Below are 27,411 nucleotides of genomic sequence, written 5' to 3' on the forward strand. Positions count from 1 at the left end.
CGTCTCCTCATACTCTCATTGTTCTATTACTGCCCATCATTGACTCTTCCACCCTGATTTCAGCTGCCAGTACTTAAAATCAGATATCTCAAACTCCATGAGTGCTTTGAGTGCATTCCACAATATAATGCGAGAACCATCTCTTGGCTGCCCCAACTTCTCTACTCCAGCCCTAATTATCGGCAGGCTAAGTTTACCTTATAAAGGTGCTCTTTGCGATTTCCAAATGGGTGCATAATGTGAATAATAATCAATTTCCCTCATCTTTTTTATCTTATACCCCATTATTAGGAAAGTACCTAATATCTTCAACCTTACTTTTTTGAAAGATTTCAGGTGAACAAATCTGTAAAAAAAAAAGCCTTGCCTCCTTAAATTCCCAACCAAGCCACATTAATTTTTCCCCTCCATGAGTCATCCTCACTTGCCAATAACAATCTACTATTCTTAAACTGAAATGTATAGTAATACACCTGTATATCCAGAACGCCAATCCTCCCTTCTTCACTCTCCTTCTTGTTTAGTGCATGGTGATATCGTCAGCATAGACAGAAATTTCATTTCACTAACCTCGGGTACATCCTTGTCATCCAGAAATAGCTGTGCAAAAGGTTCGATATAGATATCAAATAGGAGCGAGGACAAGGGGCACACTTGACGTGTACACCTATGCATCTCTATCTTACTAGTAGACCACCATTTCCCATAACTTGGGCATTAGGGGCCTCATATAGCTTTTGGATTCCCTGAATAAATAATTGGGGGAAACCCATAGCTTCCATTACCTGCTACAGGTAAGTATGTCCAACTTACTTTGTCAAACGCCTTAGCAGCATTAATTAACATAACTGAAAGAGAGCTAGTGTTTAGTGTAGCCAGATCTTTTGAGGCTATTAGTAAATGTGTTAAATCATGCAGCTGCCTGCCTGGGATGAAGACCCTCTGGTCAGATTGTATTACCTGACTAATTAATATTTCTAATCTGCCTGACAGAATTCCTGCATAAACCCTTTAATCACTGTTAAGAAGGGAGCTAGGCTAGTATGACTCCACTGCCCTATCAGAATTAACAAGACTGTCACCTAATCCCACATGCTGGCTTAACCCCACCTCTAAATATATTTCATTAAACAGCCGTCACAGTATAGCAATCACCACCGCCTTTATTATTTTATACACCTCAAAGGGTATACCACCCGGCCCAGCTTCCTCCCCACTGCTAGACTTATTTATTTGAGACAGAATTCCTTTGGATGTGATCTCCCCTTGCAGCACGTTTTTTCCTGTAACAGACAAGTTCAATAGTTTTCCATCCGCTAACTATTCTCTTATCTCATGTGTTTCAACTAGTGTCTCTTATAAGTATATGCTTTGAATTGCACTACACGCCACTTCTTCTACGTCCTTTTGATTATACATACAGTTCCTCTCATCATCAATATCCAGCTCTTAAAATAGCACCCCTTGGCCTATCTGCCCTTGCTTCCCATGCAATTAACTTTCTACACTTCTCCCCAAATCCAAACTGCCTTAAATTGCTTGCATGCCACCACTTTCTAATTCTCTTTTCTAACAACTCTTTCATGGTGCCCCACATCCTCGTCACTTCCCGCTGTACCTCCAGATATCTTTCTTGTGTGGTTTCACTTAACTTCTTCTCGGCCCTCGCAATAGCACTCGCTAACTTGCTGACTTCCTCTTTTCTTGCTTTACTCTTATGACATTCCAAGTCTTGAAGAGCCCCCTGATAATTTCCTTGTACCCATCTTACACAACCCCCATACAGGCAGACTCCTCGTTCAACCCAAAAAAATATTTTGTTTCCCTGGCCAACAACACCCGTACCTGCTTGCCCTGCATTAAGGACCTATTAACTGTCCATCTCCTACACAGGTGATATTCCATATACTGCCAAATCATCCTAACAGTTGAGTGGTCAGAACAGTGAGACAAAAAATGTCTAATATCACTTATTTTGTCTTCAAGTGCACTCTTGCAGGTGCAATCTCCAGCACAAAAAAATGTGTCCACGAATCATGCCTGTATTTTTTGTTATGAAAAGTATACCCTCCTCTGTTTTCCACTCGCATCCTCTAGATGTCTTGCGGTCCAAAATCTAACATGAGTTCTCTCAATGCGTTTCCCATTTCAGGATTGCTTAATGCATGACTCTTTTGAGACTTATCTAAATCTTCGTTCAACTAAACATTGAAATCACCTCCTATAATTAATGGAGAGGGACACCCTAACATGCTACATACCATCTCATAAAGGGATGTAGTATCACCTTTATTTGGACTGGAAAATCCCTCACACGTGAAAGGCCCTTGAGGCTACATCAACTTACCCACTATTCACCTGGCTGATTTACCTTCCCAGGCATAATCTGTATTTTAGCCATAATCATTACCTGCCTTAAAAATCTCTGTGACTTTATTTTCCGGTGGAATCTTCTACTGTCTTTTTTTTACAATAACGAAAATGAAGACTTATTCATATTTTTTTAATTTTTATTTTTTCCCCAATGCTCCCCACACAGTCCCCCACCAAAGGAATCCTCCTTAGCAACTTCGGCATTACTGTAAGCCTATTTGGGTCTTTTTTTCTGGCTATCCTCACCATTTTATATGTAAAAAGTAAATTCAGAACCTCCAAACCCATTGTGCACCTCCGCTTTCCATCCTATAACCCATATTTACCCTATATCTTCTTGCGCATGGTTTCTAATAATTCGTTAACCTGCTCCACCGTCCTAATAGTGTACATCTTGTTTCTCCACATAATCCTTAACATTGCAGGGAATCTTAATTCTCTGGCACCCAGTCTATGTAATTCATCCATTCTTTGCTCGGGTTCCCACTGTCTTTGTTCAATGCTTTCACATATATCAGATCTAACGATGTACTTGGCTTGCTGGTTAGAAGAAAGGCTGCCTTTCAATTCTAAACTTAAAATCTGCTCTTTCACAGAGTATGACAAAACATTCACCAATATTTTCCTTGTGTTTTTATGGCCCTCCGTGAGTCTGTAGGGGTCTTGATGCACCCTCTAAATCTCATTTTCCAGGTCCCATCCTGCATTACCCTTCGGTACATCCTCTTTGAGCAGCTTTATAACATAGGCTCTTACGTCCGCTCCCTCCACACCTTCAGGAGTGTTCAATATCCTCAAATTGTTCCACCTGAAACGGTTTTCCAACCACTGAAGCTCCTCCAATAGTACCTGATTCTAAAGTTCCAAAGCATTAATCTCCACAATGGTACTGTCCAGCCTATGCCCCAATTCCTCAGTTTTTTCCTCTAAAGCAACAGTGCGCTTGGCTAAGTTGTCTAAATAAAATTCCAATGCCTGGTATTTCTCTAATTGCTCTCTGGTTTACTTCAGATACCTCAAACTCTCTCTTAATATCAACCTAGATACCCCTTATTAATCATTCCACTGCAAACCCCGTAGTCTGCTCACCTGCCTCCACCTCTGCTTTGGTTGGACTGATAGTGTTTGCCTGAATGAGAGGGGGGAAGAGTTGCAGGAAAAATTGTACTGCCCACAGGACACTTCTCTCTTTATCTCAGTTGCCCTAACATATTGTATCTATTGCTATTACATACCAACATAGAGGAGTCTGTAGTGCCTGGACCTTCGTGTAGCTTCCCAGCTGGAGTCCTAGGCCCCTCTTGTTGAAAATTTCAGGAGGATGGGGAATTTGTAGAACTTTGAAACTCCTTCATAGCTGTCCTGGCATACATACCTTCTGCTTTAGGTGCACCTGCTTTGAGACCTTGATCCTACAGCCAATGTCTCTAGTTGTAACTTATACCGGGATTCTTGTGCCTTCTCTGGTGTTCTTTTATGGGCCATTACTTCAAAGAAAGAGCTTAGAGACCAAGTTATTTTAACTATGGCTGACATAGCGCTTGCCACTTTTCCTCCTCTTAGCCATCTCGTTGAACATTCACAACTCCTTTTTCGGTCCTTGCAGCCCCACGTCTAGGTATTTATTGTACTTGTTGTGTCAGAGCCTAATGCTTTATTGTTACTCCCGCTCATCCTCGGGTTTACCTTTATTCTCACATGTACTTGGGGCACTGCTTCCCTTAACTGTTACAAAGTTCTTCTCAATTTGTACCTTGTTGCTATCTTCTTTCTTACTCTATCGGATCCTCATGCTCACCCTGCCCCAGAGCGCAGACCCGGGACCATGTATCTGGTGGTCACCATGTTCCCCAACCTCAAAATGTGAGATGACTAAATTAGCATGCCTGCCTTTTAGAGTAGATTCAAGGAGACTGTGATTAAGGGTTAAAAATGGCTGGTCTGCACTTAATTGGCAATTCAGCAGCCACAGCCTTGTACCCACAAATGCATAGGAAGTTCTAGCACCCCCTTAAAGAGTTTCTAATCACTGTCCACAAAAATATAAACTCGATATACTACTGCTAAAATGTGTTGAAAACAGGCATTCACAGTCTCTGATTACCTGCTTAATCTCAGGGAAAGATGTATAAATCCCTTGCATATCTCAAATCTCTTAGGTAATTCACATAACTGTGGAATCTCTCTATTTCATCCCAAATATTTAGCTTGTCATTGAAGGCACACACAAATAACACGTGTTGATAAATGTGAATGTGAGTGGTTTCTGGAACAGGAATATATGGATATGGACACTGGTCCGTGCCTGGAGTGGAAAGGTGTATCAGCATCGGTGCAGAAGTTCTTAAGGGTGCCGTGAGCGCGTGAATGTGTGAGCCGCTGTGAGTTGATGAGTGGTCACATTGTTGCGGTACCCCTGCGGTGAAGATAGCAGGCCAAAGATATCGGGCCGGCCGATTCATGCAGCAGCAGCCAGCAGACGGATACGGACACAGCAAAAAAAAAAAAAAAAAAAAACACAGAGCGACACAATGTACTTCATTACACCACGCCCTGCACGCTTGGCCATACCTTATTACAACAAATCTTCCCATACACTAATATTCCACACAGGGCCAGCGCTATCACCACTAACATGAAGAGATACCACACTACGAAATGCCACCGGGCTGACTTAGATTTCAGCGGATGGGTTACTTTGTTACAAATGTGACGGATATCACGGCCGCTGTATTACAAGTGCATTATATCTAATCTCACTTGTAACAGAGCGGATGGGATATGCAGTGCGTTTTTGACAGAGTAACCCATCCACTGAACTTTAAATCAGCCCTTTGTCACAACATTTCTCATGATCCACCACATACCACTGTTATAAACCATTACCAGTCTTCAAGGGCCTCATTATTCTACAACTTTTCAGAAAAAAACTGCTAAAATATAGTACTCCATAAAGCATCACACCATATAACACCATAGCAAAACACATACTTCATAACACCATGCCACATTGCATCACACCACATTTGTCTAGACCATATAATAGAAGCCCTAACACTTCATATTACACCATACCTCAATTCCAAACATGGCATACAACACCACAACCATTTCCATGTCACACCATCCAACAGCACATAATGCAACATTGAGGCACTTGACAGCACTCTGCACCATCTAGTACCATCTCATACCACAACATACATGAACAGACACCGTGGCAACATACCACGTGGTAACACAACGTACCTCTCAATTCACATCACACCACCAAGTCACCATCGTCACAGCCTTACTTTGTGGCACATCATAAAATACTGCACCACAACACAGTAAACCATATCTCTCCATATCCCTTCACACTTCATCATGCCATAACAACTCATACATCATATCATTTAACACCACAGCACACTCCTCACCATTTGAAACCACACCACAACACATTTTACAGCACTACACCACACAACTCAACCTCACATAACTCTACACAAAACCATTCCCATAGCACACAAAGCTATTTCCCACACCATTAAATATACTCCACCATATTACACCCTACAAAAGCACACTGCGCATTATTGCATCAATATATTCATCATATTAAGCCACATCACTCTATCTTCAGCATAGGGCACTAGATCAATTCTTGCTATTCAATCCACATCACAACACAACATCTACTGATTACATCTGCCTACACCGTTTCATGCTGTAGAAGATTGCTAGACACCACCAAAGCGTATCATATAACGCCATAACTCATCATGACGATTCACACTTAATAACATATCACAACACTGCACTACAACAGTGCATTTTCTTACACATATCCCAAACATTCCTAAACATATCCTATTGCATTACATCACACAGTACAACATCACAACTTCCATTCAACTCATCACGCTGCTCCACAATTTTTAACATTGCTGCATACAACTATAAAGCACCAGGTATAAAGCATCATTTTATATAATACCATACTATACATTCTGTACTACGCTATGCCGCACCATAGCAGTTCAGAAAGACTCAGTCTCAGACTGCAAGCATGGCAGGTTGTTTTTTTGGGTTTCAAAAAGAACCCACAGATTTGGGTTTCAGCCAGCAGCCTGTCAACCAAACTTAAGACCCCCCCCCCGTAATTTTAAAGGCCCACTAGATTTTAAAGTTTTCTGTTCTAGTGCAGGCCAATGCTTAATTTGAGCGGGGGGGTGTCACCCAAGCCATTCTCATAGCTTTGAGGGCCTTGAATAGTGTGAACTGTCACACTTGTAGGAGTGTGATGGTTAGTAGTTGTGTTGGTACTAAAGTTGGCAGCGCTGGCAATGGATGGTGCAAGCTGACATGTCCTCCTGGCGAGGTCCCTGGCGCTTATTGTGTTACAAATTAACCACTGAGGCAGACTGAAAGCCTAAAGGGTGAAGAAGCCCTGTAGGTGGTTAAAAACAGGCAGGTTTTGGTTTATAACTGATAAAGGGTGCAGGTCTGTATCTGTAGTGTTGGTCAGAAAAAGTTATCAAAGAAGTTATTTTGGATTTTCGGTAGGCCTGTGTGAAATTGTTATTACTGTCACAAAAACATGTTGCAGTGCTTCCAATTCTACATATCTTGCGGCTGCAAATTGTTGTGCATGTTTTCCTGTAAGAGACTGCTTCAAGCAGAAAATATCCTAAGATTTTGGGTTCTGATAGATATGTTTTTAAACCTCTAGTAATCATTTTTTTGCCGGGCACAATTATATCAGCTATGGAGAAAGCAGGTAGGTAGATGAGTGAGTTAATGCACCTGCCGTGGAAAGCTGTGTAACTTGCACCCTAGGATAAAGACTAGGAAGTATGAATTGGCTAAATCTGAACACCTCTGCTAGTACGAGACAATTCAATTTGCGCTGCTCACTACACCTAAGAAGATCAGATTAGAAGTGGGGCGTTGGCGGGAAATGGAGCCAGGGCTTGAATATGCATCTATCTCAGTGCAGCTCCGCCAAAGAATGTTTCAAAAGAAAATTCCAATCTGCTTTTAGTTGAAGGAAATAGAACATGAACGATTTAGGATTCCCTGGGGAGATTAGCGGAAACACCCATGCAGAGAGTCAAAGCAAGAGAACGAGACAGCAGCTGGGGCCTGGGAAAAAGAGAGCTGGGTCACTTCAATCCCTAGGAATTTGAGGAAGATCCACTCTGGAGCTGCACGTATTCCACCAAATATTTCTTGTGAACGCATTGCTGTGTCTAGTCATTGATGTGTATTATTCGCTGTGTGTATGAATGGTGGCTAGGAAGTAACTAACATTTCCCCTCCTAGAAGATTCCCAAGCTTCATAAACAAGCATTTGCAATGCAATAGGTCTCACATTAGGAAAGTTTGAGCTATTGGTATTGTAAATGACACATTTTTTATTTATGTTTTATTTTTGAAAATAGTGGAATTAATAGCTTTGTCATTTACAATGCCAATAGTTTTAACTTTCGCAAATGTGACACCTATAGCATTTGTAATGCAATATGTGTTAAATTTACGTGACTTAGATGTATTGATATTACAAATAATGGCTTTTTTAAAAAAGAATTAATACTTAAATAAAAGCTATTGTAATTTATAATGGCAATAGCTTAAACTTTTGTAAATAACTTTTGTGAAGATTATGTTCAGTGTATTGTATTGTGACGAAAATACAAGAACATAAGTGAAATATTAACATCTTTTTGTGACATTTGTAATAAAGCTTAAAACATTTAGAGAACATATTTGAACCAGTTGTTCATGAATGGTTGCACAGATTGATGCTGTGGTGGCGCTGACTGATGTGGTGGCGACGAGTGATGCTGTGGTGTTCAGTGATGCTGTGGTAGCGCATAGTGATGTTGTGGTGCCCCTGAGTGATGCTGTTGTAGTGCTGAGTGATGCTGTGGTGATGCGATAGATAGATAGAGTGAGTGCGATAGATAGATAGAGGGAGAGCGATAGAGTGAGGGCGATAAATAGATAGAGTGAGGGCGATCAATAGATAGATAGATAGAGTGATGGCGATAGAGTGAGTGCCATAGATAGACAGATAGAGTGAGGGCGATAGATAGACAGATAGATAGAGTGAGGGCGATAGATAGATAGATAGGGTGAGGGCAATAGATAGAGTGAGGGCAATAGATAGATAGAGTGAGGGCAATAGATAGATAGAGTGAGGGCGATAGATAGAAAGAATGAGGGCGATAGAAAGACAGAGTGAGGGCGATAGATAGAGTGAGTGCGATAGATAGAGTGAGTGCGATAGATAGAGTGAAGGCGATAGATAGATCGAGGGCGATAGATAGAGTGAGGGTGATAGATAGATAGAGTAAGGGTGATAGATAGAGTGAGGGCGATAGATAGAGTGAGGGCTATAGATAGATAGAGTGAGGGCGATAGGTAGATAGATAGATAGATAGATAGATAGATAGATAGATAGATAGATAGATAGATAGATAGATAGATGGATAGATAAAATATAGATAGATAGATAGATAGATAGATAGATACATAGATAGATAGATAGGTAGATAGAGTGAGGGCGATAGATAGATAGAGTGAGGGGTGATAGAGTGAGGGCGATAGATAGAGTGAGGGAGATAGATAGATAGATAGATAGAGTGAGGGCGATACATAGATAGATAGAGTGAGGGCGATAGATAGATAGAGTGAGGGCGATAGATAGATAGATAGAGTGCAGATAGATAGATGGATAGATAGATAGATAGATAGATAGATAGATAGATAGATAGATAGATAGATAGAGTGAGGGCGATAGATAGACAGAGTGAGGGCGATAGATAGAGTGAGGGCGACAGATAGAGTGAGGGCGACAGATAGCTAGAGTGAGGGCAACAGATAGATAGAGTGAGTGCGACAGATAGAGTGAGGGCGATAGATAGATAGAGTGAGGGCGATAGATAGATAGAGTGAGGGCGATAGATAGATAGAGTGAGGTGGCCTTGTGGTGGACGTGGTGGTGGCCGTGGTGGTGGATGTGGTGGATGTGGTGGTGGTGGACATGGTGGTGGTGGATGTGGTGGTGGTGGACGTGGTGGTGGAGGAGGTGGGTGTGGGGGTGGTGGTGGACGTGATGGTGGTGGAGGACGTGGTGGTGGTGGACATGGTGGTTGTGGACGTAGTGGTGGTGGACGCAGTGGTGGTGGATGTGGTGGATGTGGTTGTGGTTGTGGAGGTGGTGGTGGAGGTGGTGGTGGGCGTGGTGGTGGATGTGGTGGTGTTGGACATGGTGGTGGTGGTGGATGCGGTGGTGGTGGATGCGATGGACGTGGTGGTGGTGTAGATGGTGGTTGTGGACATGGTGGTGGTGGACGTGGTGGTGGTGGATGTGGTGTTGGTGGATGTGGTGGTGGTGGACGTGGTGGTGGACGTGATGGATGTTGTGGTGGTGGAAATGGTGGTGGACATGGTGGTGGTGGACATGGTGGTGGTGGTGGATGTGGGGGTGGATGTAGTGGCAGATGTGGTGGTGAACTTGGTGGTGGACTTGGTGGTGGTAGTGGATGTGGTGGATGTGGTAGTGGCCTCATGGTGGACGTGGTGGTGGCCATGGTGGTGGTGGTGGACATGGTGGTGGTGGACGTGGTGGTGGATGTGGTCTGACATGGTGGTGGTGGATGTGGTGGTGGTAGTGGTGGTGGACGTGGTGGTGGTGGATGTGGTGGTGGTGGACATGGTGGTGGTGGATGTGGTGGTGGTGGATGTGGTGGTGTTGGTGGTGGACATGGTGGTGAAGGTGGTGGATTTGGTGGATGCAGTGGTGGTGGCTGCGGTGGTGGGGGATGTGGTGGACGTGGTAGTGGTGGACGTGGTGGTGGTGGTGGATGTAAAGGTGGGCATGGTGGTGGTGGACGTGGTGGTGGTGGATGTGGTGGTGGTGGACGTGGTGGTGGTGGTGGACGTGGTGGTGGTGGCGGATGTGGTGATGGTGGATGTGGTGGTGGTGGATGTGGTGGTGGTGGACGTGGTGGTGGACGTGGTGGCCGTGAAAGTGGACGTGGTGGTGGTGGACATGGTGGTGGTGGATGTGGTGGTGGTGGATGTGGTGGTGGTGGACTTGGTGGTGGTGAATGTGGTGGTGGTGGATGTAGTGGTGGATGTGGTGGTGGACTTGGTGGTGTTATTGGTGGTGGGTGTGGTGGTGGTAGTGGATATGGTGGAGGTAGATGTGGTGGTGGTGGACGTGGTAGTGGCCTTGTGTTGGACGTGTTAGTGGCCGTGGTGGTGGTGGAGGACATGGTGGTGGTGGTAGACATGGTGGTGGTGGACGTGGTGATGGATGTGGTGAACATGGTGGTGGTGGACGTGGTGGTGGTGGTTGTGGATGTGGTGGTGGTGGTGGAGGTGGGTGTGGTGGTGGGGGACGTGGTGGTGGTAGACATGGTGTTGGTGGACGTAGTGGTGGTGGATGTGGTGGTGGTGGATGTGGTGGTGGTGGTGGGCGTGGTGGTGGTGGACGTGGTGTTGGTGGACATGGTGGACGTCGTGGTTGTGGACATGGTGGTGATGGACGTGGTGGTGGTGGATGTGGTGCTGGTGGTGGATGTTGTGGTTGTGATGGTGGGTGTGGTGGTATGGAGGACTGAATACAAGAGGCAGTGAGAGAAAAAAAAGGGGACAGACAAGGGAGAGAGAAGGGAAGTAGAGAGGGAGAGAGCGGCGGATAGTGAAGTTGTGGAAAGCAGAGGGTGGTGTAGAGGGCAGGCGGAGAAGACAAGATGAAGAGGGGGTGGATACAATAAATGCGAGAGAGTCAAGATGAGAGGAAAGTGGACAGGGTGGGAGGAGGTGGCATGGTCGTGGAAGGGAGACGGCAAAGCAGAAGAGGCACAAGAGAAGAAAGGTGTATAAGAGAGGGGGCTAGTCGGAAACAAGACGAAGAGAAAGAGTGCATACACAAGAGCGTGTGTTACTTTGACATTCTTACATTTTCAAGATACAATGACGTTTAAGAGGGCTCGTGTGCAGCGCCCATTAGGAGACACAGACTGTAAACAAACAAGTAGACTCCTTGTAGTTACTTTATGTCCTTACTGCTATTGTTTCATTGGCTTTCATGAATTCAGGCAGACTCGTTAACCTTAGCTTCAGGCAGAAAATGGGGAGAAGAAAGTGAAAATTAAAAAGAGGGAAAGTCTGGCTAAAATGAGAGGGAGAAAAAAGAGATAAAGAGGAAGAGAAACGAGAGATAAGAAAGGAGAGACGGTGTGTAAAATATGGGGCGGAATGAAGGGAAGGACTAAAGACAAGAGAGAACAAAAAAGATGAGAGTGGCAGGAGTGAAAGTACAGCAAGAGGAGGAGAATGGAAAAGCAAAAATGAAGATAAGGAAGAGGGAAATATGGAAAGTGACAAGGCTAGAGAAGGGACAGTGGAGGGAAAAAACGTGTGAGCTCAAGTGTGGAGAAAGGGGAGAACAAGAAATAGGAACACGAATAAAAATAAAGTGGAATGGCGAACATGAAGCTTGCAAGAAATATGATAGTGGAGATGAAGAATGGGAGAGAAGAAAGCGAGCAAAGTGATTTGATACAAAGGGAAGCGTGGCTGAAGATAGTAGTTGTATTTACAAAGCGCGTCCTACCACTGACGAAGCGATGTGTGAGAGGGAAACGTAAAAGAGAGTCAGAGAGATATGCGAGGAAAGAGAAGAGTGCGACGAGGTGGGCAAGAAGAAAGAATGAAACATGGAAGGGTGGGAGAGGGGGAGAACGGAAAGAGGCGGGTGAGTGAGAGCTATGAAAGAGAATAAAACGAGGAGTGACAAGAAAGCTGCGAAAGGAAAGTGAATGAAAAGTGCGCTACGTAGCAATGGCGAGGAGAAAGAGGAGGGAGTGAGAGATACAATGAAAGGAAAGAAGAAACATTGTGATATGTGTGAAGGGATGTAGAAGGGCCAGAGAAAGATATGAGGAAGGAAAATTATAGACAGAGAGAAAGGGAGACTGACAGAGACTAAGATACAGAGAAGAGGGAGAACATGAGGTGAGTGGAGAACAGCAAGGATGAAAGGAGAAAAAAAGGAGTAAAGAATGAAACAAGAGAGGTAAAGAGAAAGAAAGTTTATTTTAAAACGCTGCAATCGCTGCAATACATTTGAAAGAAAGTTTATTTAACCCCTTCAGTGCTGGCCACGTTCAGCGGACGTCGCGTGCACTACCTCGGTAGTGCTGCGCACGTCCACTGAACATTCCGGCCCCGCCCGCGCAATAGAACGTTCCGCAGCAGCGCGGAACGTTCAGCGCAGCCGAGGGGTTAAGAACTCTGCAATAGTTTTGAGAAAACACTTAATTTAAATCATTGCAATACCTGTGAAACTTTATTTAAGAACGCTGCAATACATTTGAGCGAACGTTTTTTGAAGAAAGCTGCAAAGCATTTAGGAGAACTTTTATTTAAAAACACTGCAGTATCTTTGAAGAAAGCTGCAATGCATTTAGGAGAACGTTTTATTTAACAAGCTCTCTGCATTGCTGTGGCGGGTGCAGGGGAGCGCATTCCTTTGAAGTCTGATGCGGGGGCGGGGGAGCGGATTCCTTTGAAGTCTGATGCCGAGGCTCAGACAAATGGTGTGCGATGTGGCTGGCGATGTGCATGCGCCTGGCTCACATGCCCTACACCTAATCCGCAGTTTGGGTAGACTTTTGAAAGCCTTACTATAATCTCGCCAAACAAGCATTGCTAAAACAATGCTGTAGGTGAGACCTAAAAATGCTACACCCTTGGAGGCAGAGAGGCAGAGAACACTGCTGGGTGTGCCAGTGCTTAACCACTTCTTAAGATTATGCTTCGAGGTATGGGTGCTTGTTGCCGGTCAAGTCGGTGTGTGCTGATCAGTCAGGACGCGTTAGGAACGAGCTCTTGGCATTGCATGGCGGGGCGGGGGAGCGCATTCCTTTGAAGTGTGATGGAGGGGGGGCGGGGTAGCGGATTCCTTTGAAGTCTGATGCGGAGGCTCAGACGAATGGTGTGCGATGTGGCTGGCGATGTGCGCAAAGCATGTGGCACAAATATGTTGTCCAAAGGGTCGATGTGGCTTGTGTAATCTTGCTCTATGGGACTGTGGATGAGTGTATAAGTAACCTTGCCAAAATGCAAAGGTTTTTGCTGGCATAACATTGGGTGGGTCACATGCAAGGGAATGGGCACTTACTAATAGCTGCTCCAGAGGGTACGGGAAGGAACAACTGCTGGTGCTGGCCTTGCTGAGCCCGGGCTAAGGGCAAGGCAGGCCCCAAGTACCTCGGGGGGTGGGTTGGCTCAGTCGTGCTCAGGGTACTATGTGGCATATGCCCTTGCTGATTGGTGGATTTACTCCCTGCCAAGGGGAGAGATGGAACGTCAGCACCCATTTGAGAAAAGACCGGTGCCTAGAGGCCTCTTTGATGTGCACGCCGCTAGCTGTTGGTTTCAATCCATGAAGGGCTGGGAATCTTATTGGAGCGTGCAGTACAAGGAGCTGGGTAATCCAGAAGCGTTTCTTAACAAGAAAAGAAGATTTGATGAGGATGGCACAAAGACGTCCTCAAGCGTGATGCATGCCTTAAATAGCGGAAAGCAGGAGAGACTAAAACTGCTAGGATCGGCGAGTACACTGCCTCAAGAGCGACTCTGCTGACTCACTATTGTGCTGGTTAAATATAGGCAGAAGGAGCTAACACCAGGGTATCTTGCAGGAGAACCTGGCATTGGCCTAGGCGTGTACCTCCCAAACATATTTGAGAGTTCTAGCCGTGTCTGCTGGCTTACATGGGTCTGTATTCTGGGAGGAATGGCTGCGGCAAAGAGCTAAAAATGGGTGGCAGAGGAGAACTGAACTTACTTAATATGGGATGGGATGAGAAAACACTCCTATGAGTGCAATGTGTTAAGTATACGGTGTACGCATCTTGCAGAGAAAACTCGTAAAGTTGCAGAAAACCAAAATGCTACACCCTTGGAGGCAGAGAGTCAGAGGGCATTGCTTGGTGTGCTTGTTGCCGGTCAAGTCGGTGTGTGCTGATCAGTCAGGACGCATTAGAAACAAGCCCTCGGCATTGTATGGTGGGGGTGCATTCTTTTGAAGTCTGATGGGGGCGGGGAGCGGATTCCTTTGATGTCTGATGCCGAGGCTCAGACAAACGGTGTGCAATGTGCGATGTGGCTGGCGATGTGCACGCGCCTGGCTCACATGCACTGTACCTAATCCGCAGTTTGGGTAGACTTTTGAAAGCCTTACTATAATCTCGCCACACAAGTATTGCTAAAGGAATGCTGAAGGCGAGACCTAAAAAACTGCTGCTTTTGTTACTGTGGGTGAATTATGTCCCCATTTCTCTTCAGTTAGAGTTTACCTAGCTCCAGCTCCTGAAAAAAACACAGGCATTGCATCAGACAGGCCGATTCATAGAATCTATTTACTTTTCCTAGACCAAATTACGTACGCAATTGACTTGCTTTATGACTGCAAGGTATAAACAAAAGATGGTCAATACTTTTATTCCTGCCAATATAACCATGCAATGAAGTAATGCTGCACACGGGGAAACCTGTGCTGTAGGGGCTTTAAATGGAAGGTCGTTCCTGATAAGTTTGGGAGCATCCACAAACGCTAGGGTTTGTTGGTATTCTCGAAGTTTTCCTCTAACTTTGTAGTGGCTGGCAGGGAATGAGAGGACTGGAGGAACGGGAGGGAGCTGGAAACGGAGGGGTGGGGTACAATATTACACTTAGCTCGTCACCTCGTCTCTCCTTCATCGTCCCTTGGTGTCCCTCCGAGGCCGGACTCTAGGAAGCACACAGGCTCCCTCCCCTAAGCTGATTGGTTCGATGCTCAGAAGAGGTATAGGAGGCTGGGCATGTTCCCTACCAGGCTGTGCAAGGCAGCCTAGTGGGGAACATGAAAAATATGCATGAGTGTTTGGCCGGCCAAAGACTGCTGGCCAGGCAGTCATGTGCACTTTGGAGTGCAGCAACCACTCCTCCTCCCGGATGTCATTGGAGCCCAGCACCACCCCACCCTAACCTGAGGGATACAAAAAATAAAATGATAATAACAGAAAATACTTCTGTTATTATCATTTTATTATTGCTTTTACACTGCTCTGAAGCAGTGGGGAGACGCTCCTCCGCTTTAGCAGAGGAGCCACACTGCTCTAATTCCATACCACCTGGAAATTGTAGGAGATTTAGAGTGCCAATTAGGGTTTGAAACTCCTGCTTCAAGGAGATCTCTTTGCTGTCATAGGAGCCACAGCCACAGTGACTTGACTGAAGGCACTGTTAAGTTTAGTGGGTGGCTGCCATATTTCATAAAACTCAAGTCCTTCACCCCTTGAACGCGGCTGGAATTCCCCCGCGGTCGGGGCAAATTCCACGTGTACGTGGTTCGGACGGCCCCCGTCCCGACGGCACACCCCACCGTGACGTTGGTAGGCCGGGGGCCGTCTGACAAATGGAAAGGGTTAAAGCAAGTCGCTGGCATTCTTTTTTGGTCTAAGGGGCTGCCTAGGTTTCCAGAGATTTTATCCCACATTTGCAAACAATTTGCATTGAGTTTTCATTTCTTTTTTAATGCAAACCTGACACAAAGTGTAGTGGTGAGATTTAGAATCCAACCCAAATTATGATTTACTTTAGATTACAACCAAAAGTAACTCAAAGCTGCTAATGCACTGCCTTGTGTTATTTTGCAAGAATGGGGATTCCGAGGCTGATGCCTGGGCATTCCCATACAACTACCAATGATTTTTGATGCAAATCTCTTTCTTTAAAAATTGTAGACAGGGATTTGCATCACAATCTGGTGCCTCCTAGAGGCAGTCGTAATGAGGAGAAATGTGTTCATTGTTCCTTGTTTTTCCCTTCTTGTATGTGTGCAGAATTCTACAGCACACATACAAAGCGAGAAATGCCTTAAAGCATACTTTTTATACTGGAAGGGACACCTTCCTGAACAAAAACTATGCTTATGACAATGCAGACATCCTTGCACCATGGTGCAAGGGTGTCTGCATTAGAGCAGGGCAGCCAAAAGTACGCTAGCGCAAGGATGGATCAGAACAGCCCCACATCTTAGTAGACATATTGCTGTTGTACTCTTTCCCTTTCATGCAACGCAGCACAGCAACTTTACTTGCTGCACTGCAGTATGTAGTAGTTTAGGAAATCCAGGCCTCAGTCCTCATCATAAGCTACCTAGTTGGCTTCTTCATGAGAACTAGTGGTCTTTGACTGGTATTTATGGAACGTTCATTCTGCTTTGAGGATGAAGAGTGCCTCGTTATGTCTCTTTGCTTCAGACTTTAAAAGCACAAGCCATGATACAGAGGGGCATATTTACAAGGAAATGATAGGACACAGAACTGTACCAAATTTGGCAACGCCGCGTTCAGACATTTCCAAAATGCAGGGAAGCACCATATTTATAACAATACGGCACACCCCTGTGTTTTCCCTAGAGCTGGTGCTAAAATTAACTGCCTAGCCCCAACGCAGGTGCCCTTGCACCATGGTGTAAAGGTACCTGCACTGCAGCAAATGATTGCTTGGTGTCCCTTCCTGCACATAAACAATCAATAATGGTGAGTTGTTACTTCTGCAGCACACATAGAAGTAGAAATCATCATTATTTAATGATTGTTTATGTGCAGGAAGGGGCACCTTATGTGCACGAAGGGTGTCCCTTCCTACACATAAACAATCATTAATGGTGTTTTGCTCTTTCTGTATGTGCTGAATGCAGCACACAAGGAAAAAAAACCAAGGAGAAATAAAGGTATTCCTACTTGTTGCTTATGAGAAGTAACACACCTAGGCAATTGTAAACTCTTGTCTATACAATGATCAGTGGAAGAATTAACAGTTCAAAAATTAGAGTTCTGTCTTTATTATCAGGCTTTTTATTGGTTCATAAAAACATGTTATGCAGAGCACTCATCAGTTAAAAAGTTGTACCAACATACAATATAAGGCACATCAAACATAGTATTGTAATAACCAAATCATTTATAATAAAAATCAAAAGCATAAATACAATATAAAAACAAGAGAATGTGGCACAATAATAATCGACGCGCGTTTCGGCGAACCCGCGCATCTTCAGGAATAGCCACTAATTACCTGAGAAAAAAAGTATGAAATGAAATACCTTAATTAAAATAATGTTACATTCAATATATCACAAACTGACATTAATGGTCTCTATTAAGAGATACATATAGCATTGCATCAATCATAAAAACATATATTGACAGAACTCATGTTTTGACAACCTAAATTTATTCTTCCAGAAATGGACAAGAAAGACTTATAAATAAATCAAGTCTATACGTGTAGTTTACTGTAGTGCTCATTTAAATCCATAGCTTGATTATAGTCACACGGGTGAAAAAAACTTTAAAAGCTTCTAATTTTAACCTAGATGGTATCCCCATTCAAAATAATAAGGCAAAAATTCAGGTAAATAGGATGCTCACTTCACAAGACATTCATGATAATTTCAACAAAAAGCGATAAGTATTTAAGTGTCACATTTGTGATCACGTTTTCTGAAATGGAAGGAAAGACCAATTTAAACCAGAAATAAAAATGAAGGTATATTCACTAACTATATATATATTGTGTAGTCCTAAATATATACTTACTGCAGTTTTAAAAATGTATTTATGTTCTATTATTAATACTTCTTTATGGAAAGCTGTCGTCTTCGGAATAGCGAATCTGACAATTTCAGAAAACGTGATCACAAATGTGACACTTAAATACTTATTGCTTTATGTTGAAATTATCATGAATGTCTTGTGAAGTAAGTATCCTATTTACCTGAATTTTTGCCTTATTATTTTGAATGGGGATACCATCTAGGTTAAAATTAGAAGTTTTTTAAGTTTTTTCACCCGTGTGACTATAATCAAGCTATGGATTTAAATGAGGACTACAGTAAACTACACGAATAGACTTGATTTATTTATAAGTCTTTCTTGTCCATTTCTGGGAGAATAAATTTAGGTTATCAAAACATGAGTTCTGTTAATATATGTTTTTATGATTGATGCAATGGTATATGTATCTCTTAATAGAGACCATTCATGTAATTTTGTGATATATTGAATGCAACATTATTTTAATTAAGGTATTTCATTTCATACTTTTTCTCTCAGGTAATTAGTGGCTATTCCTGAAGAAGGCGCTGGTTCGCCAAAACGCGCGTCGATTATTATTGTGCCACTTTCTCTTGTTTTTATATTGTATTTATGCTTTTGAATTTTGTTATAAATGATTTGGTTATTACAATACTATGTTTGATGTGCCTTACATTGTAAGTTGATACAACTTTTTAACTGATGAGTGCTCTGCATAACGTGTTTTTATGAACCAATAAAAAGCCTGATAATAAAGACAGAACTCTAATTTTTGAAATGTTAATTCTTCCACTGATCATTGTATAGACAAGAGTTTACAATTGCCTAGGTGTGTTACTTCTCATAAATTACTTTCCCTGACTTAGGAATTGAACTATTTGTTGCTCAGGGGGTCCTTGTTATATACACTATTCCTACTTGTTGCACCATTATAACTCCTGCTATTACATGCAGTAGTTTTTGGCACTGCCTCAGATTTACACATTCTTGTAAATCTGGGGCAGCGTCAAAATGCAATGGATGTAGCGGTGGAACACCCACAGAAACACCCACTGCATGCCCCTTTCATGTAAAGTGATGCGTGTAAAGGGGCTATATTTACAAGGCGGCGTTAAGCCACTCAAAGTGGTTTAGTGCCGCTTAACAAATATGGAGACGGGTATAGCACCACCAGAGTGTTGCTTAAAAAGTGAAGTTCGATGGCTCTATCCCCTTGCAAATATATCCCAGAGAGTAGTAATGGGCCTTGTACCTAGAGGTGTGCAACTTTGCAAGGTTTCTTTTTCCAACCTCTGCAATATTTTGTGGAAAGTTAGCAAATCGGCCAACGTTGCTAAGTTTTATGGTTTACCACATTTCTGTGAAAATCATGACTGTGGTGATAAATGATGTCAAAAAAGGTTTACTAGCAGACGAAATTCAATTACATACATGTGCCTTTGAGCATAGAAAAGATTTGCAAAGTCTAAAATTGCAAGGAAAAGGCCTATATGTCTATCATCTTGTCTGGGATTGAACAGAGTGAAAATTATTCAAAAAGTTGGTGAAAATGTAATGCATCGCATGACACCCTTTACACTGAGAAACTTTGCAAGGAATGGCATTTAGAACTTAGCAAATGCTTTCTGGTGAAAACAAAGTTCCGCACTCGCCATATATATCTGGAGTGCTGGTGACAGAAAGAGCTCTCTGTATCTATCTGTGTGTTGTTCGGTGATGGTGCACTGCATTTGGATGTGTCTATTAAAGTCAGGAACTTCTACTATTTTCCCACCTCTTCTATCTAATGAAGCCCATATCTACCCATTCCATGCACATCACCTACAACCTCTACAGTGGCCAAGCTTCTACAGGACCTGAAGTCAGGCTGTTTTGTACTTATTTATGGAGAGGGAAGCAAGCTCGCTCATGGCATCTCTGTTCCATTATTGACACCACAAGCTTTCGCTTCCTCTTAGTGGAGCTACAATGCTTTTATTCCTATTATAATTTTATTTGATGGTGCCATCATTTGGATATGCCAATGCATATTAATGCTAAACAACAACATTTCTCCTGAAATTATCATGTTCAATAGCAATATGGAACAATATGCTGCTGGAGTCCTAAAGGATTATTACCAAGCTGAGCTCAAATAACATGTATCTGGAGCTAAGGGACCTATGATGAGGAGAAGCTCACAGCACTTTGTATCACTCCCAGAGACCACACATTGCTTTGTTAATTCCTTTTCTGGTGACATTTAGTTTTGTGACACTCCTTGACTTCTGCATTTTGTCCTTCATCTCTAACCGTGCCAGTCGATTGCTTCTGCAGCCCATTAAAAATTACTAGGCATCATAGGACCCCAGGGCATGCCTACTTGACATACTATGTTGATTATAGCCTTATAGCCCGCCGTAGAGGGCTATACCGGCTATTAAAGGCCCTCTCCAGCGTTAAAGGCCCCGAGCCGAAGGCGAGGGTCTTTAACAAGGGAGAGGGACTTTAATAGCGGTATAGCCCATCTACGAAGGGCTATAAGGCTATTAGAACATTCTGTCACTAGAGGACAGAATGTTCTAACAAAAAAAACAAAGCCTTTTGGGAGCGTGAGGGGATTGGAATCCCCTCAGGTTCCCTGAATCCTTTGTTCACAGCCAGAGCTGTGAACAAAGAAACATTGGAATGTTGGAGCTCCAGGCTTATACCAGCCATTATAAGCCCTGAGCACTCCATTGTTTTCAATGGAGCTCCCAACATTCCAATGTTCTAATAACAGCTTTTGCCTTTTGTAAAAATCAGTTAGTATATAAACCAACAGCACTGCTGCAAGCCACTGAATGAGAGGTGGGATGTGTTGAATCTTTGCACACCACTTTCCACTCATCCTAGGGGTAGATCTACAAGCCCCCCACCTCCATGGATTTGTATTATAACTGCTCTGAGTACATGGCATTGCATTACTGGTTAAATGGATCACAGAGCTGCCCTGTGCCACTTGAAAAACTATAGGTCTAAATTTGATATCCCCTCTTAGCATGAGCCCCAAGCAAAATGGTTGGCCCTGGCAATGCTAAGTGGACAACATCACTGCTTAACGCTTCCTCCAATAGGAGCTTGCATAAGCAAGTTATGTCCATATATTGGGAGTTTCATGCTGTGGTACAAAGGTACAATGTGAACAGTACATGGATAATGCCTTAACCCTCAAGTCTAAAATTACTGCTTTTGCTGTGTGGGTCTCTTACACATCACTACCAGATCTCAGCATGGGAAAAACAATTACATGTACACTATACAGTGCATAAATGTTTGTCCACATCCAACTCTGGCTATGAGATTGGTATGGCACGAGTGACAACCCTAAAAATCTACTTCTCTTACTGAATAGTTCATTATAGACCTACTACAATCAATGAAAAAAACAAGTTGTGAGTCACTTGAAGCCACAGGCCCGTGAACTAAGCTACTGAATGGTGAGAGGAACTGGTGTAAGCTCCATGAGATGCAGAGCATTAAACTGACATTCCATGCCTGAGGAATGAGGTGCATTCCTATCATAGCATACGTGCACAAATCTCACCCCATTCACAGACTCTAACATGTGCCATAGAAACTGCTACCATTGTACAGCTGAGGGACATATTCCTGAGAGAGAGACACAGAGGTTCACGACCTTGTAACGGAGTAGATTTACTTATATTGGGAATTCATAAAGGTTTATCTTGCTTACTTCTAGAATCCTGCAATTGTAACTACGCTGGGTGTTTATATATATATATATATATATATATATATATATATATATATATAGGGAGAGAGAGAGATAAATATATAGATAAAGACATACATATATATAAGTCGACACCAATGTGTAGTCATGGTTCATCCACACTTTCCATTGAAAAGGAATTTTGAATTATTTGCCTATTACTAGTGACCCGATCTACATGTCCGAGTGCCAATATTTGTGAGGAGATGTGGAGGGGAAAAACGTGGGAGGGGGCTGAAAGAGATGTGTTTTTCCATGTTAACTTCCATAAGACATTTTGCTCATGCGTTCAACAGTAAAGCAAACTCCACTAAAAGGATTTACACCAAACGTGGCATGAAAGTAGAACTTTAAGCTCATGCTGTTTTTGTTTGGTGTAAATCGGGTGAGTAATTGTTCGGATGTAAGCATATAACAAAGGTGCTGGATGGGTTTGAAATTGTTCATACATTTGTATGTCTGTGCTAGTTAAAGTTATTATTCAGTGATTCACGACTCCGTTCAATTTTTTTGACAAATGTGATTGGCTGGTGAAATGTTTTGGAGAATCAATTTCCGATTTGTGATTTTTACGCTGGGAAAAAAATCCCATAGCTATGGGGGAAGGCACCTTGATAGGTGCCTGATAAAAGGGAATTCTGCAAGGAAACCAGAGGAGTGAAAAACTTGGGCACCACACCAGGACAAAATGGGCACCATGAAAAGGCATGTAAGTGTCTGACTGGCATCAGTGAGTGTGCGAATGTGTAATTGACAAGAAAGAAACACATGGGAGTGAGTCATTGATAGTAAAGAAAGGCACCGAATGATTTCAGGTGTGGCTACTTAGACCACGTAAAGGCATGCATGTCACTGACATCTCAGAGAGGTGCATAAGTGTGATAATGACACCACTTAAAGGCATGTTAGTGTCTCACCGCCATCACAGAGATGTGGTGTGAGTGTTTCACCGACATTATGGAAAGTTACATACTGACACTATGGAAAGGCATGTGAGTGAGTCACTAATTCCAAAGAATGGCATCATGGACTTCAGGAGTGGCCTTCTGACACCACATGAATGCATGCGAGTGTATCGAGTTCAAGCAGAGGTGTGTATGTGTGTCACTAGCATGATTGAAAGGCACCTACATGTCTCTTGGTGACAGTGGAAGAGGTGTGGCGCTGCGGCTAGGGCGACTGACTCCGGAATCTGGGGATCACGGTTCAATCCCTGGCACTGGCGGCAGATTAGCCCAACACCATGTGACTCTGGGCAATAGCTTGCTTAATCTTCCCGACGGCCCCCAGCGCCTAGAGACCCTTATGGGTGATTGTGCGCTTTACAAATGTGGATTATTATTATTATCGTTGACATCATGGTGTGTGTGAATGTATCCCAACGCCATTGAAATGCATGGGTGTGTGTCACTGATTCTAGGAAACATGTGAGTGAGTCATCGACACTAAAAAATGACATCAAGCATTTCAGGTGTGAGCTACTCCCACCACATAAAGGTGTACAGGTGTGTGAACGACATCATGTAAGGGCATAAAAGTGTCTCACAGTCATCAGGGAATGAGGGAATGTGTCACTGACACTATGAAAATGCATGAGAGTGTTCCACTGGCTCCAATGAAAGGCGCGTGAGTGTGCCACTGGCACCATGGAAAAGCACCCAAAGATTTCAGATGTGGGCTACTGACATTGGGCAAAGGCTTGTGAAAGTGTAACCGACATGACAGATCAGTGTGTAAGTGTATCCCCAAAACCACTGAAAGTGCATCACTGACATCAGGGAATGTTTGATTGTGTCAGTGACACCATGGAAAGGCACGCAAGTGAGTCACTGATGCCAAAGAAAGGCACTCAAGGGATTCAGGTGTGGCTACTGACTCCACAAAAAGGCATGTGAGTGTGTCACTGACACCACAGAGAGATGCATGCATGTGACACAGACATCACTGAAACACATGTACGTGTCTCACTGACACACGCAAACGTGGAGTGGGCATGCCACTGATACTGGGGAAAGGCATGTGAGTGCCTCACCCACACCACAGAAAGGCATGTGAGTGCATCACCCACACCACAGAAAGGCATGTGAGTGCCTCACCCACACCACAGAAAGGCATGTGAGTGCCTCACCCACACCACAGAAAGGCATGTGAGTGCCTCACACACCACAGAAAGGCATGTGAGTGCCTCACCCACACCACAGAAAGGCATGTGAGTGCATCACCCACACCACAGAAAGGCATGTGAGTGCCTCACCCACACCACAGAAAGGCATGTGAGTGCCTCACCCACACCACAGAAAGGCATGTGAGTGCATCACCCACACCACAGAAAGGCATGTGAGTGCATCACCCACACCACAGAAAGGCATGTGAGTGCCTCACCCACACCACAGAAAGGCATGTGAGAGTGTCACCCACACTACAAAAAGGCATGTGAGTGTTTCACCAACACCACCGAAAGGTGGCTTTGGATTTGGTGAGGCCAGGCACATAATATGCCTGGCCTTTACACCTTGATTTATCTGGGCGGCATGGTTAAATTCCCGGCTCTTTTGGGCCCTACTGAATAACCTTTTGACCCTATCCTTGAAGGTGCTTGCTCTAATCCATCACAGGCACATCTCCCTTCAGAACAGCCGGTCTCCCAGAGGTCAAAGACATCATTCTCTCCTTCTCGTTCTCAGTTTCCAATCCCGATTTGTCACTTTGGAAAGCGCAGAACGCTCTGATTTGATGCAGCTTAATTGATTTCAACCCCGACAAGTCCGCCTGTCCATCAGCCTCGCTTCTTGTTGATGTTTCCATTCCCTTAACTTGACTTTTTCCCCCTCTTTTCCGATCTCCACAGCTTTCCTGTGATCTTCCGCTGCCTCGGTGCCAAAACCTCTTTAAAAGCGGGCGCTGGATGGCGGGTGACGGGCGATAGCATCCGACTTTAGCTGGCCCTAAGGACAGACGGAAAATAACATCTCCCTTCCCCTGTCTCAATTCTGCTTTCGTTCTGACAAGAAGTGCGTGTTACGTGTCTCCGAGTGCCTTTTGCAGCCTCGCTGCTGAGGCTGTGCAGGGACTTGGAAAGTCTGGGAGCACTGTGCTGTTCATCACCACTTTCCGGAGTAGTGTGCTATTCGCCTAAAAGCGCCTAAACACCTCACAGGGGTAGCAAGCGCTATATAAATGCAAACCTTTTCCTTCTTCGATCCCTCCACTATCCTTCGCAATCCAAATAACCGATTAACATATCCACAGCTCAAATTAATTTCATATTTCGCTATACTAATTTCACCACTAATCCTTTATCGGTTCTGGAGTAACATGCTACGCTCCAGAAAAGCGCTTCAACACCTCGTCAAGAGTTAAATGCAATTACAATACCACAGGAAGCTGCCATCATCTACACATAAGGGGGCAGATTTATGTAGGACTTGCGCCACGTTTACGCCGCTGTTGCGTCACACAACGGTGGCATAAACGCGGAGCATCCCTGCGACCCATTTACAACGTGACGCATCTAGGCAGATGCGTCACGTTGTAAAGCCCTGCGCCACATGTGGGCGTTTTGGTGCAGGGTGGGCGTTCCGGGGCAGGTGCGCCTAGCAAAAGTGCCGGCGTGAAATCTACAAGATTTCACACGGGCACTTGTGCGACGCTGCTACGTCAATTCCTAACGCCTGCTTGAAGCAGGCGTAAGGACTGATGCAGCACGTTAAGTATAGGGCACACCCGAGCATTGCTGGAGTCGCGTCGCGCTTGAGACGCGACTCCAGCGATGCGCCGCCCTTACGTCACGAAATGCGTCACGCATAGCCTACCCTTGCGCCACGGCGCATCCGCCGTGACGCAAGGGTAGTTTTGCGTGACGCATTTGTTCTGGCGCATCCCTGCTGATTTTCAGAGATGCAGCAGAACTCATAAATATGCCCCATGGTGTATGTACAATGTGGGGATATAAGGTAGGTTCCTGCAGCCCCTATGGTGCAGGAGGAAGCCCATCCTCCAGAAGCTCCCCAGTTCAGGGTTAGGGAAGTACAACACATTGCGCAAGGAAGACATAATTTTGTATTATGTCACGGGCGACATGCGCACATCTCACCACCTCACACCTAGGATCCTCTGGTAAAGGGCCTCTGATCTAGAGGTGGTCACATTTTCTGCCAAAAAGTGAGAAGGTTGACGGGGGGGCATTTCTTGTTCATCCGTGAAGTAAATTTGTCTCCCAGAGCGGTTTACTTTGAGCAGTGTGTGAAAAACAAACCAGTCTGTGACAAAATGTAAATTCTTTGTCGCAGGACAAACTTATTTTGTGACAAAAACACCTTAATCAGGGTTCACAAATCTGAATCCGACACAAGCAAGCGTTTATAAAGCCAATAGGTATCACCTTCTTGACGTATTGTTTTTGCCAATGTTTTCTGCTGATGCTGTGCATCACAACACCAATCGAATTTAAACAAAAAAAAGCCAGATCACCACACATATGCACACCTACGATAAGACACTTGAGACACTTTTTGATTTACCAAACCAACATGCAGTAAGTACGCCATTGGATAGGAAAATGAAAAAAAAATTGACATACGGTGCTTTTTGTAAGACGTAGAGGCTCGGCAGTAAATGGCAGTTGACAGACCATCCAGAAAAATTTGAATTAAACCAAAATTAAAGGACCGCAGGGAGTTGAAGGGCAACACAGAAGCAGGAGAGGGAGCATGGGGAGGAAGCAACAGGGAGTGGATCAGTGAGGGAGCAGTGGAGGTGCTTGAGGCTGTCCTGGAGAAGGAACAAAAAATGTTAAAAAGAAAGCCCAGTAAGATTGGGGAAGGCTGGCAGGCAGTGGGTGAGGGAGCAACACAGAGTGTGTGAGTTGCAGGTGTTTGGGGAGGAGGAAGAAGAAAACACGAGGAAGAGACCTAAGAAAATACATACTCTTTCAAGGAGTGTGGAAAGAAAAAGATAAAGGTATGATATCCAATCAAAAGGATGGTAAAGAGGGTATGGGACATGGGAAAGACAAACAAAAGAAGAGAAAAGCAAACCATCGAATCAGAAGCAAGCACGTGAGAGTGACAATAAATCTAACCAATGAGCAAATCCTAAGTCTGCTGTAATTTTTGGATATGGTCTACTCGAAGCTTTTGCCTATAAACAAGTGAAAGCTGTCTGGTAGGCGAGATTTAAAATTCATCCTGTGGTTCACAGATTTAACGAATCACTGGATTCGCAAAGCTTTGTTGGTGGATCATTTACCATTTCCCTAAATAAATAAAAAAGTCTAAGCATGTTAAAGTCATGCTTCCAATCAATAGGACCATATTTGGAGAGAAAATAAAGGATGCTATACTCGAAGCATTTAACAAACAACTTCAACAAATAAAGTGCTTTCTACCTCAAAATCAACAATCCTATGGTGTCTCACGCACATGAGCTAATTTCTCTATCAATTCATTCATCGAGTAGTCATTCCTTCAACAATTCAGGTCATACGGGGGCCACACACCATCTTCCCATCAGCATTGATAACAGGGCTGGGCCCATATTGCAGACATTTTTCACTAGTGTAAAAAAACAGAACAATACACCCATTATACAGCATTGATGTTGCATGTTTCATTAGGAAAAGTTCAAATGCTA

At 43.9% G+C, this 27,411-nt stretch overlaps 1 protein-coding gene across 1 annotated transcript in view; it reads left to right on the top strand.

Annotated features, from left to right (window-relative positions):
• Window positions 1-27,411, top strand: part of LOC144790913 (uncharacterized) — a 1,027,913-nt gene that overhangs the window by 973,117 nt on the left and 27,385 nt on the right. The window lies entirely within an intron of this gene.

This window comes from Lissotriton helveticus, chromosome 11, assembly GCF_964261635.1.
Source record: "Lissotriton helveticus chromosome 11, aLisHel1.1, whole genome shotgun sequence".
Taxonomy (NCBI): Eukaryota; Metazoa; Chordata; class Amphibia; order Caudata; family Salamandridae; genus Lissotriton; species Lissotriton helveticus.